Below are 10544 nucleotides of genomic sequence, written 5' to 3'. Positions count from 1 at the left end.
TTGATGAATCAACTCAGAACGTTATTAATCAAAATAAGAAATGTTAGTACCAAAGAAATTTTATGAGGCATTTGATCCAAACTGACAATCATAGCTTTAGCCCATGAGGTACTGGGGATAAAGTTTTGAATGCTATTAATGCTTTAATCTCTGTTTGAAATGAACACCATCCAGCAAAGACATAAAACTCATGTTACAAAAGTTAATTTTTGTTCAAGTCTTTAGGAACATATTTAACTCACAATTAAATTACAATTTATAGTAATGCCAGCCTTTTCCTTAGATATTTAAATATAAGTCTTTAGTTGAGTTTCACCAAAATTGTTCTAACTATAGGTAACACAGGAGAATCTGTAAAATGCATTTTTACATTTCAAACTCATGAAATTTGAGTAAAATTGCATGTTTAGCATTTTCTATTCCTCTTTGTTTTTTCTTTTACATTGGATTTAGGAGTATGACTTTGATTCGGGTTTTCCTACTGCAGTATACATATCTCTAGGTGTTAGTGTTGGGATTTAACTTAATAAATGCTGCGTCTCTATGTTAGAAGACACAAACAAATTCTCTCTCCTTACCAGGAAGGCTACGTTGAACAGTTGGATGAGAATATTTCAGATTGTATATGAAACCAGCACATTGTACCCCTTGATTGTACTAATGTACACAGCTATGATTTAACAATAAAAAAAAAGAAAAGACAAATTTCAGTAATTTGTTGTAATATGCAAAAAATATACCTCAGAATGTGGATTAAGCTTCCTAAAGAAATGCTTAAAAAATAATGATATAAGTAACACAGATTCAAATTCATTGCCTCTGCTATTGACTGGTATAGTATTTATCCAAAATAACTTTTGCAGGGAGAACAGGACTGTCTCCTTCAGATGGTTCACAGAACAACAGTCACATGATGGAGTAGGAAGGATGGACCTAAAATGTGAAGGCCGAAACTGACAGCTGACAGAAGTTAAGAAAATATACCATAGCTTGGAGGTAAGTTCTGTAGTCAACTGCATATAGTCAACAATTTTTAATTTAACATTTGATACAGAGAAGATTGCCAAACTAAATCTCACGCTTTGCTCCCAATTAAGGGATCATGTATTTTCACGTTTGTTTTATTTCACATGTATTTTAATATACGTATTTTACATATAAAATACATTTTGATAGTAATTGTCATATATAAAATGTTTGCTAAAAATAACCTAAATACAATTTTATTTCTACCACAAATAAAATGATAGAAAGATGAATTTTCAAATACTTAGATGGAGAAATATGCTCACATTGACTTCTAATCTTATTTGTTCTCCTTGAAATATTTAAAATATAGAATAGCATAAAGGTGTATAATACTCTTAACATATATTAGGAAGACATGGGCAAAGCCATGAACTTAGAGGTATAGGCTATGTAATCACTCAGACCTGAATCATCACGTAAACATTTGTATATTTGTTCAATCTCAGAAATCTAGGCTATGTGGCTAGTGATTTAAGACTTCTTTTTAACCTCTGACTTTTAATAGCATCTGCAAGTCCTCTGTAAAGCAAGAATCCACTATAAAATAGGATTACACTGGGCTTTCAAAGAACAAATGAAAGAAAGAAGTGAGGGGTAAGAGGCAAGGGAGATCAAATACTTTGTTTTTCGGTCTAAATATTGGTTTCTGGACTTTTTTTTTTCTGCTACTTGACAATTTTGAAAGTCCAGAAAGTCTGTCCAATATATCTGTGAATAAAGACCAAAATGGACATCTTTAAGATTTTTTTATTCTTTGAAGAAGTTATTTTCAAAGAAAACTTGAATTTCTCTAAGAATTGAAACAATTGCTTAAAACAGGAACATTGAAAGTCAAAACTGTTCCATTGCTACATGTTTGCTATTTAGTTTTGTCTGACCTCCGTTCTAAAGGTGAGCTTACATAAAATGAGAATCAGGCCACTGGAGTTCAGGCATTCACACTTCTTTTTCTCTTGTGTTGGAGTAAGGCTGACTGAGCTTTTCTTCCAAACAAGTCTCCCACGTGGATTACAAAATAGACCAAAAAATCTCCAATGAAGTATGGTCAGGTGAATATGTTGAATATTAGAATCACCATATTTAAACATGAATTGAATTTCTTATAACTAAGATTGCAGAAATTATTAATTTATTACTGAAGGCTTTAGCCGTGATTCTCAATCTATAACGTGAGTCAGATGACTTCTATGAACATTTTGCATTTCCTAAACACAGGAACCTAAGAAAGTTGAATAATGCGTATTTAGTTTACAATACATTTTCTTTAAAAAACAAACAACCCTCCCCTCAAAAAACAAAACAAACAAACAAGATAAATATATATGAGAAAGGCTCCAGATTGGGGAGGAGGGGGTAAGGCTCTCATTTTTACTGAGCTTCCAGTAATTCCATATGCATTTCTTGTTTCATTCTTCCTGTCAACAGAGTGAGATATAATCATTACTCTCTTATACAGATGAGAAAACTCCCAGTTCAGAAAGGTTACTTTCTGTTTTAGCTTACAATGGATGCTATAACAAAGTACCAAAGTACCCAAAACCACATGCATGAAACAACAGAAAAGTTTTAGACCCTAGAAGTCTGGATTCAGAGTTTCAGCATGACTACAAAATTATACACCAAAATAAAGTCAATTTTAATTAATGATAATTTTAAAAATAAAATTAAAATATTTCTTCCTTTCGGGCGGCACCTGTGGCTCAGTCGGTAAGGCGCCGGCCCCATATACCGATGGTGGCGGGTTCAAACCCGGCCCTGGCCAAGCTGCAACCAAAAAATAGCCGGGCATTGTGGCGGGTGCCTGTAGTCCCAGCTACTCGGGAGGCTGAGGCAAGAGAATCGCTTAAGCCCAGGAGTTGGAGGTTGCTGTGAGCTGTGTGATGCCACGACACTCTACCGAGGGCCATAAAGTGAGACTCTGTCTCTACAAAAAAATATATATATATATATTTCTTCCTTTCTACTACATGAAAATCAAAGAAAGACTAATTAAATCTCATGTTCCCCTATCTTCATTATCAGCCTAAGGCTTTCACATTTCATGATAAAACTGGGTTTTGCTTTCATTTAAACTAATATTATTGTACGTTTATATAAACAAGGGATGATGAAATGGAGAGAAATGATTAATTCTCCAAAAGATGCAGCATTATTTAAAGATAGTTTCTCTTATGAAAATTCTATTTGGGGATTTTTTTTTTTTTTTGGTATTGGCAAGGCTCCAAGAAGGGTACACTTTTGGTTTTCATGTGAAATATATTTGTTTCACTTCCTTTCCTGTGGTTATAGCTTAGATATGCAGAGAATTCTAGATTGTCAGTCATTTTTCCTTAGTATCCAGATTAGAAAACTGTATAAGGAGAAGTCTAATTGTGCTTTTTTTGCAAGCAAATCTGTCTTTTTATGTGGTTGCTTGTGTGATTTTCTTACTGTTTCTGATCATCTATAGACTCACAATGCTACAAGTAGATTGCTTTCTTGTTTTTTTTTTTTTTTTTCTTTCTTGCCCAGAACTTTCTCTGTTTCCTCAGATTAACGATGCAGCTTGTTCTTCAATTCTGGAAAATTCTTAGCCATTATCACTTTGAATAGTTTATTACATTTAGTTTATTCATAGTCTCATTCTTTTTTTTCTTCCAAGAAATTATATTTTTTGCTCACAACTAATTCTCAGTCCTTAAATCCTTTCATAGTCTGCAACCTTTCTCAGTTTTCTCATCATTGATGGATAAACTTCTCTAATTTCTGAGAATAAAGAACACTTCCAGGCTTCAGAGTTCATGAGGGGACCCAGTTATAATTTCTGCAATCTTCAGAGCTGGCTCCGTCTCTTCACTCCCTTTGGTCATCAAAACCAGAGATCTCAAAGCCTAGACCCTGGGCCTTTATCTACTCCAATCTCATTGGCTGCTACAGTTTCAGCCTTCCCTTTACTACTCCGGCTCTGATTTTTCTCTTTCATTTTTAAGGTCTGTACACTTTCATTCTTTCTTTAGAATTTAGCAATGTATAGTTTTTATTATATCTGCTGAAGCACTCTGTGTGCTTCCTGTTTCCTGTTCTCTCTCTCTCTGTCTCTGTGTGTATGTGTGTGTGTATGTGCGTAGGGGAAGAACTTTAGAGCTTTAATGGCTCATCTCTATCAGCTCATCCCATCTGTCATAATGATGAAAACCATCTCAGACATTTACTGAGGACTGAGATAGCCTTAGAAAAAAAAACATCCTGTAGAAACACAGGGACAAAATAACATCTTATATTTCATTTTATTCCCCATTCCCAATATCCATCTGTAGAAATACACTCTTCTTACAGCTTTGGGGAGTTATGATAGAAGGTGCTCAACAAATAGGGCTTTAATAAATGATTGTATATGTTGGAGGCTTAGTGCAGCCCCACACAAACCCTCCCCCACTCCTCTTCCCCTCCTGGAACACAAAGGGCCTATTAGCTCTGCCCCAAAGGTTCACACCAGAAGGACCCTAGTCCACCAGTGTCCTCTAACAGACAGTGAGATCCATCCACTTCCCTATGGACCTCTATGAAGAGAGCCCCCCCAGCTGTTGCAGGGCAGATGGCACCCTTGCTCTACCTGGGTGGGTCATTGTTACTTTCAATAAATCTGGCCTGAATGTCTCCTCTCCCCATGTCATCCCTGGGCACCACCTCACTACCTTTCATACGGTGCTGAATCCCCAGGCCTTGCAGCTGACTGGTGGGCTTAGCCCCATCTCTCTGCTGGCCACCCTAACCACCCCAGTTACCTCGAATCTGGTCCCAGTCATGCCCAGACCCAAATCCATTCATCCATCTATCAGAAAATTCTAGAGAATTTCACCCCAACTGCCATACACCTTCAAACAGAACTTCCCTGGGCTCACTCCATGTCTCTGTGCCCTCACACTCCCCTTGGTTCTCAGTCCTTTGTGCCTAACCAGGAATGGTGGGCCCAGAGCAGAGTGGGGCCAGACAGCTGGGCAGGCAATGATCCTCACAGGCCTGGCTGCTGCCTGACCTGCTTTGGCCCGTCTCCTTTCCAACTGTAACTTAGGAAAAAGTCTAACCTCACTACATTCCTACCTACATACAAACTTTCCCTCTAGAATATTTTGAAGATCAAAAGGTGTAATAAATCTCTCAAAGCCAAGACAAAAATCCAGCCCTTATTTCTGTCTAAAGCCTTTCAAATCTTTACTAACTTAAATCTTTTTTTTTTTTTTTTTGTAGAGACAGAGTCTCACTTTACCGCCTTCGGTAGAGTGCTATGATGTCACAGGACTCACAGCAACCTCTAGCTCTTGGGCTTCCGCGATTCTCCTGCCTCCGCCTCCCCAGCAGCTGGGAATACAGGCACCTGACACAACACCCGGCTATTTTTTGGTTGCAGTTCAGCTGGGGCTGGGTTTGAACCCACCACCCTCTGTATATGGGGCTGGTGCCCTACTCACTGAGCCACAGGTGCCACCCTACTAACTTCACTCTTAATACCAGGAAGGGACCAACTATCTTAACAATATGCCTCATTTCCTAATTGGCCCCAATATTCAATATAAACTCCAAAAACTTAGAAAAGGCCTCAAAACTCACAAGTGGAACTTTTAGACCTGGCCTTCATAGTCTTTTAATCATTGACAAGGAGAGAGGAGAGAGAAAGAGAGAAAATGGAACTGAGAACAGCCCTGGAAGCAGAAGAGTTTTTTTAATAGTGGTTGGCATTTCAAAACTTCTCCAGAGGTAGTTACTCCCAAGGCCCAAGTAAGAAGACCAGGCCCTTCTACAGAACAGAGCCCTGCCCCCCACTGAACCTCTCAGGCTCATCTCTGGGCACTGCCGTACAACCTTTCAGTATAAATAAAAATGTTCAGGAGATTGCACATTAATGTATGATGTAGGGATCATCAAAGTTTCTTAATTTTATTTTTGATGGAAGAGTTACTTTAATTATTTATCTAACATATGTATTAAATTCTTTCTATTTACCAAAATATCATTAATATTCAAAAGTATACAATGTAGTACAATGTATGTTAGCATGCATGTTCATTGAATCATAATTCTACCAAAATAAAGTATTCATTCTAAAATCCAGAGGTGTAGTAGTCATTATGGAAACACAGAATAAAAATATCCTTGACCTTGTCACAGAATATTAGTAAAGCCTTCCCATAGGCAATGAACGCATTTGAACTGAGACTCAACAGATGAACAGACGGCTGATATTAGGGTGACAGGCAATAAGGGAAGACTATTTCAGACTAAGTATATGCTGTACAACAGCAGAGGCAAATCTATTGGATGAGGAAAAAAGAAGTGAAGATGATTGGAGGGTTGCATATTTGTTTTAAGGTGGGAAGGGCCTAACAAGGCATTGTGGGAGGTAAATTTTAATATGTTGGCAGAGTTAGATCATGAAAGTCATGTTATGCCATCCTAAGAGATTTAAATTTTATTATGTAGGAGATGCCATGTCATAAAGGGATTTTACAAGGGGAAAGATATGATCAAATTAAGGATTTATAAGGCATGCTCTCAGAACAATGTGGAGATGAACTGGAAGTGAAAAAGACTACTTAAGGGCCTGGCAGGAAATTGTGAGACCCTCACCTAATGTAGTAGAAGGGGCCAGTGAGGAGGCGATAGATCATAGAAATAACTAGGAGGAAAAATGAAAAGGTCTTGCTAAAATCTGGATTATGTGAATTGATTGAAATAGTAGCTCAGACAACAAAAAGTATTCAGCCCACACCAAGTAATTATTCAATGTAAATGGCATCTACATTTTGGAATTGCAAATTCTCTGATGAAGATGAAAATTATTTCCTCAAGCCCTAAAAGGAACTTTTCATACCTTTAGCTGATACACTTGCAAACTGTCACTTTCTAAAAGTGGTCCTACATAGCTCTGACTTTACAAAAAATAAAATAATAAGTTTGCATAGCTAATTTTGTACTTTGTCAAGATAGTTCCCTCCTACTACAGTTTTAAAATTGCAACCCTCATGCGGATTGTGAACATATTTGCTTTCACCAAATTCAGGCAACCTCATTTACAATTGCATCATCTCTGAACAATGTTTAATTGCTGCTTCTTTTCAATCTAATTGAAACTATTAGGTGTAACTTTTTTTCCCCCCCAAAGAAAGAAAGAGCCAAAAGCAAGACATGGAATTTTAAAGCACAGCTTTTGTAGTACTATTGTGAGCAATTTCTAGCTGTTGAGAATGCTGATTGGCTGCCTAGAGGGTTATGCTAAGGAAAACAAGACAGAAATGCAAACTGTAGAATTCATGAGAACCTTTGTCATGGAAACAATAGTGAGACCCAACATTGCCTGGAAGGGGGAATTTGAGTCTGCAGTCTGGTCGACTCTATGCACTGATAAGCGATAAGGTTCTGTGCTGCATTTTGAAAAGAATACAGTAAACACAATTCTACACAGACCTGCCTCAGGCTTAACATGACGCTTAAGTGCTCTGTAAGCAAAAAGAAAAGGCACTTCTGGACACCTGACAAACTGCTTTTATTTTCTAGCCTTATAGCTAGAATGTCAAGTAGTATCTATTAAAAGGAAATAAGTTCTCTTTACTGTGTTTCATCTAGAATAATAAACTGTGATGTGAAGGGAGAAAATAGTTATTGTTTTAGATAGGAATTTATTTGAATGTTAGAGGACTTTAGTTTTTGAATATGTTACCATCCCAAGACAAACTAAATGTAATCACAGTAGAACAAGCCAATACATTGAAAAGAAGTTGAAATTCATTGCATACATTGGGAAAAAGTAACTGATAATTATATAATTGTTAGATTTAATAACCATATATCTTTAACACAGAGCTTTCCTGTATGAATCCTCCAGCCAGGAAAGAGAGAAACAACAGTATCTTTTGTTATATTGGGCCAAGTATCTGATGACCTAAGATAAAATTAGCTGGGTTTCCAAAAGCATTCAATCAGTTCCTTGAAACTAGGGCAATCTGTGCAACTATACATGGTGGGACTTCCTTAAAAATTACAAAGAAAAAGATGGAATGATTTATGAACATTTGCTACAGTATTCTTCCAGAAATAATTCATAAGGTTTAGATTGTGTGCTAATCTGAGTAGCATGATGAAATCACCTGCTGTCTTCTTGTGTCCTGCCCTGGATGTGAATCATCCCTTTGTCCAATTGATCCATGCTGCCTACACTCCCGCCAACTAGTCCCATAGTAGCCATATTCTGGATCAGATCAACTAGAATTTCAGTGCTTGTGTTCAAGTCACCCTCATGTTACTCCATAATGTCCCCACAAAAAACATGGTGTGATGCTATCAATCCAGATATGCCAAAAAACAGCCATAAAATGCCTTCTTTTAATGAAAAGGTGAAAGTGAAACCACCCTTACAAATTAGCAATGGGGTACAAGGCAAGAACAGGGGTAAGGACTAAGCTAAAAATAATGATAGTAATTTGACACTATTGAATCTACATAGTATTACCCATGTAATTTACAATTACATGTACACAGTATACATTAGCGGAAGGGAGTCACATACCTGGTGATCATAAAGATTCTTAACTTTCTTCAAAGATAACATCACCTTTCCAAAACCTAAAGGTGGTTTGTGAGAAAGCTTCTGGGCCTGGATTCCAGTGGATTGGCTGACCCATCCAGACCAGAAACTGACTTAGTTGGTCTTGTGACTCTCCCATCCCCACCCAAGAACTTGGTCCCGAGTTCCAGTGGATTGGCTGGCCCACCCAGACTGGCAGTGGCGAGATTGATGATTTGCCCTATACCCAGTCAACTAATAGACCCTGATTGCCAAATCCTCTGCCACCAAACTGTATTTAAAACCCTATCTCCCAGATTCTCAGGCAAGTAGATGTCAGAAAGTCCTGTTGTCTCCCTACTTAGTACTACATGGAACAAACTCTCTGCAGTAAACCTTGGTCTCTCTGGGTATGGGCTTCCTCTTGAGCAGTAGGCAGTGAAGCTGGGTGAACAGCAACAAAAGTTGTAAACTGAATAAGGAAAGAAAAAAATGTATTCTGAGATTGCTAAGATCTGCAGTAAGATGCAAATCCATCCATAAAATTGTGAAAACAAAAAATAAATTTGTGCTAGTTTTGCTGTTATACCTCAAACTGCAAAAGTTGCAGCCACTATATGTAATAAAGTATTATAGAAAAGGCATTAAATATGGGGTAGAAGATATGACCAGAAAGCATGTTTCAATTGATAGCAGTAGGTTGTAACACAAAGCACTGAGTTTGTACAAAAACTGCTTGTAGTGAGGGGTCCCCTGGAACAAATGACACCAAGCCATTTTCTCCAAGTAGGAATAGTAACAAATTGAGGAACACTGGAGGTCAGTAGCAGCTTAACCCAACGTCACAATGTACACCTCAGTTTATCTCATCATGTTGGCATTGTATCATCTCGTAGCCTCACAAGAAGGGGAGTTCAATTCAACAACATAGTTCGAGGGAGAAAGAGATAGGACATTCATTAACTTTTACTATAATCTATTGTTATGATTATCCTATTTTATTATTAGTTAATGTTGTTAGATTCATAGGGTGCCTAATTTATAAATTAATCTTCATCACAGGTATGTATGTATAGGAGAAAAAGACTATCTGTGGGATTTGGTACTATTTATGGGTTTAAGCATCTATCGGGGCTCTCCAAATGTATTTCATGAGGATAAGGGAGACTGCTGTACTGGAGTTTCTTTTCTATGTCATTCAGAAAAATTTCTATGTAATTTCTATGGTATTCTAATTTAAAATTGGTCAAATAATTTAATATCAAGATATTACATCTATAATTTTCCTGAAAGCAAAGCCATAATTGAGCAGAAAATTTCACTCATTTTATGAAAGCTTAGAGAAAAAATTTTCTCTTACATTATTTTAAGAAAAATTGTGGCAAGTGTTTGAAAGCAACAGAGACTTAGAATTGAAAATTAATTTACTACTAATAGCTTTAGGCCCTAGAAAAATTAATATTTAATGAATAAAAATTTAATTAATACCATTTTTCTTAAAAAAATGTAATTAATACCATGGTATGGAACTAACAGTAAGAAGAACAGCAATTTCAGAAGATTCCTTTAAGTCTTAGAGATGAATGAGTATAAAGAAAGAAATTGTCATAGCAGTCAGTACGAAGTAGGTTTTCAATAAATAACAAATGTAGTTGAGGTAGAAGTAATAGTAATTACTACTGGTGCATTGTTACCACTGCAATAGGTTGGTATAAAATTGTTATATTTAATATTTAAGTATTTATAAGGGAAAATTGTTTCAATAAACAAATACTTTCAATCTTTAAAATTACTTTACATTCTTTTAAATTCCATTTTGACAATAATCTTACTCTTCATAATACTTTATCATTACTAAAGATACCGTTAAGTCAAGTTGTGTTCATAATCTTGAAACATTGCATCACACACTGTGAAAACTGATTAGGAAACAACAGTGAAAAAAGCCTTCATGATAAGAAAGCCACAGCCCACTTAT

This window comes from Nycticebus coucang, chromosome 1, assembly GCF_027406575.1.
Source record: "Nycticebus coucang isolate mNycCou1 chromosome 1, mNycCou1.pri, whole genome shotgun sequence".
Taxonomy (NCBI): Eukaryota; Metazoa; Chordata; class Mammalia; order Primates; family Lorisidae; genus Nycticebus; species Nycticebus coucang.
The sequence above is the reverse complement of the archived record's forward strand: the minus strand, read 5'-3'. Positions refer to the sequence as shown.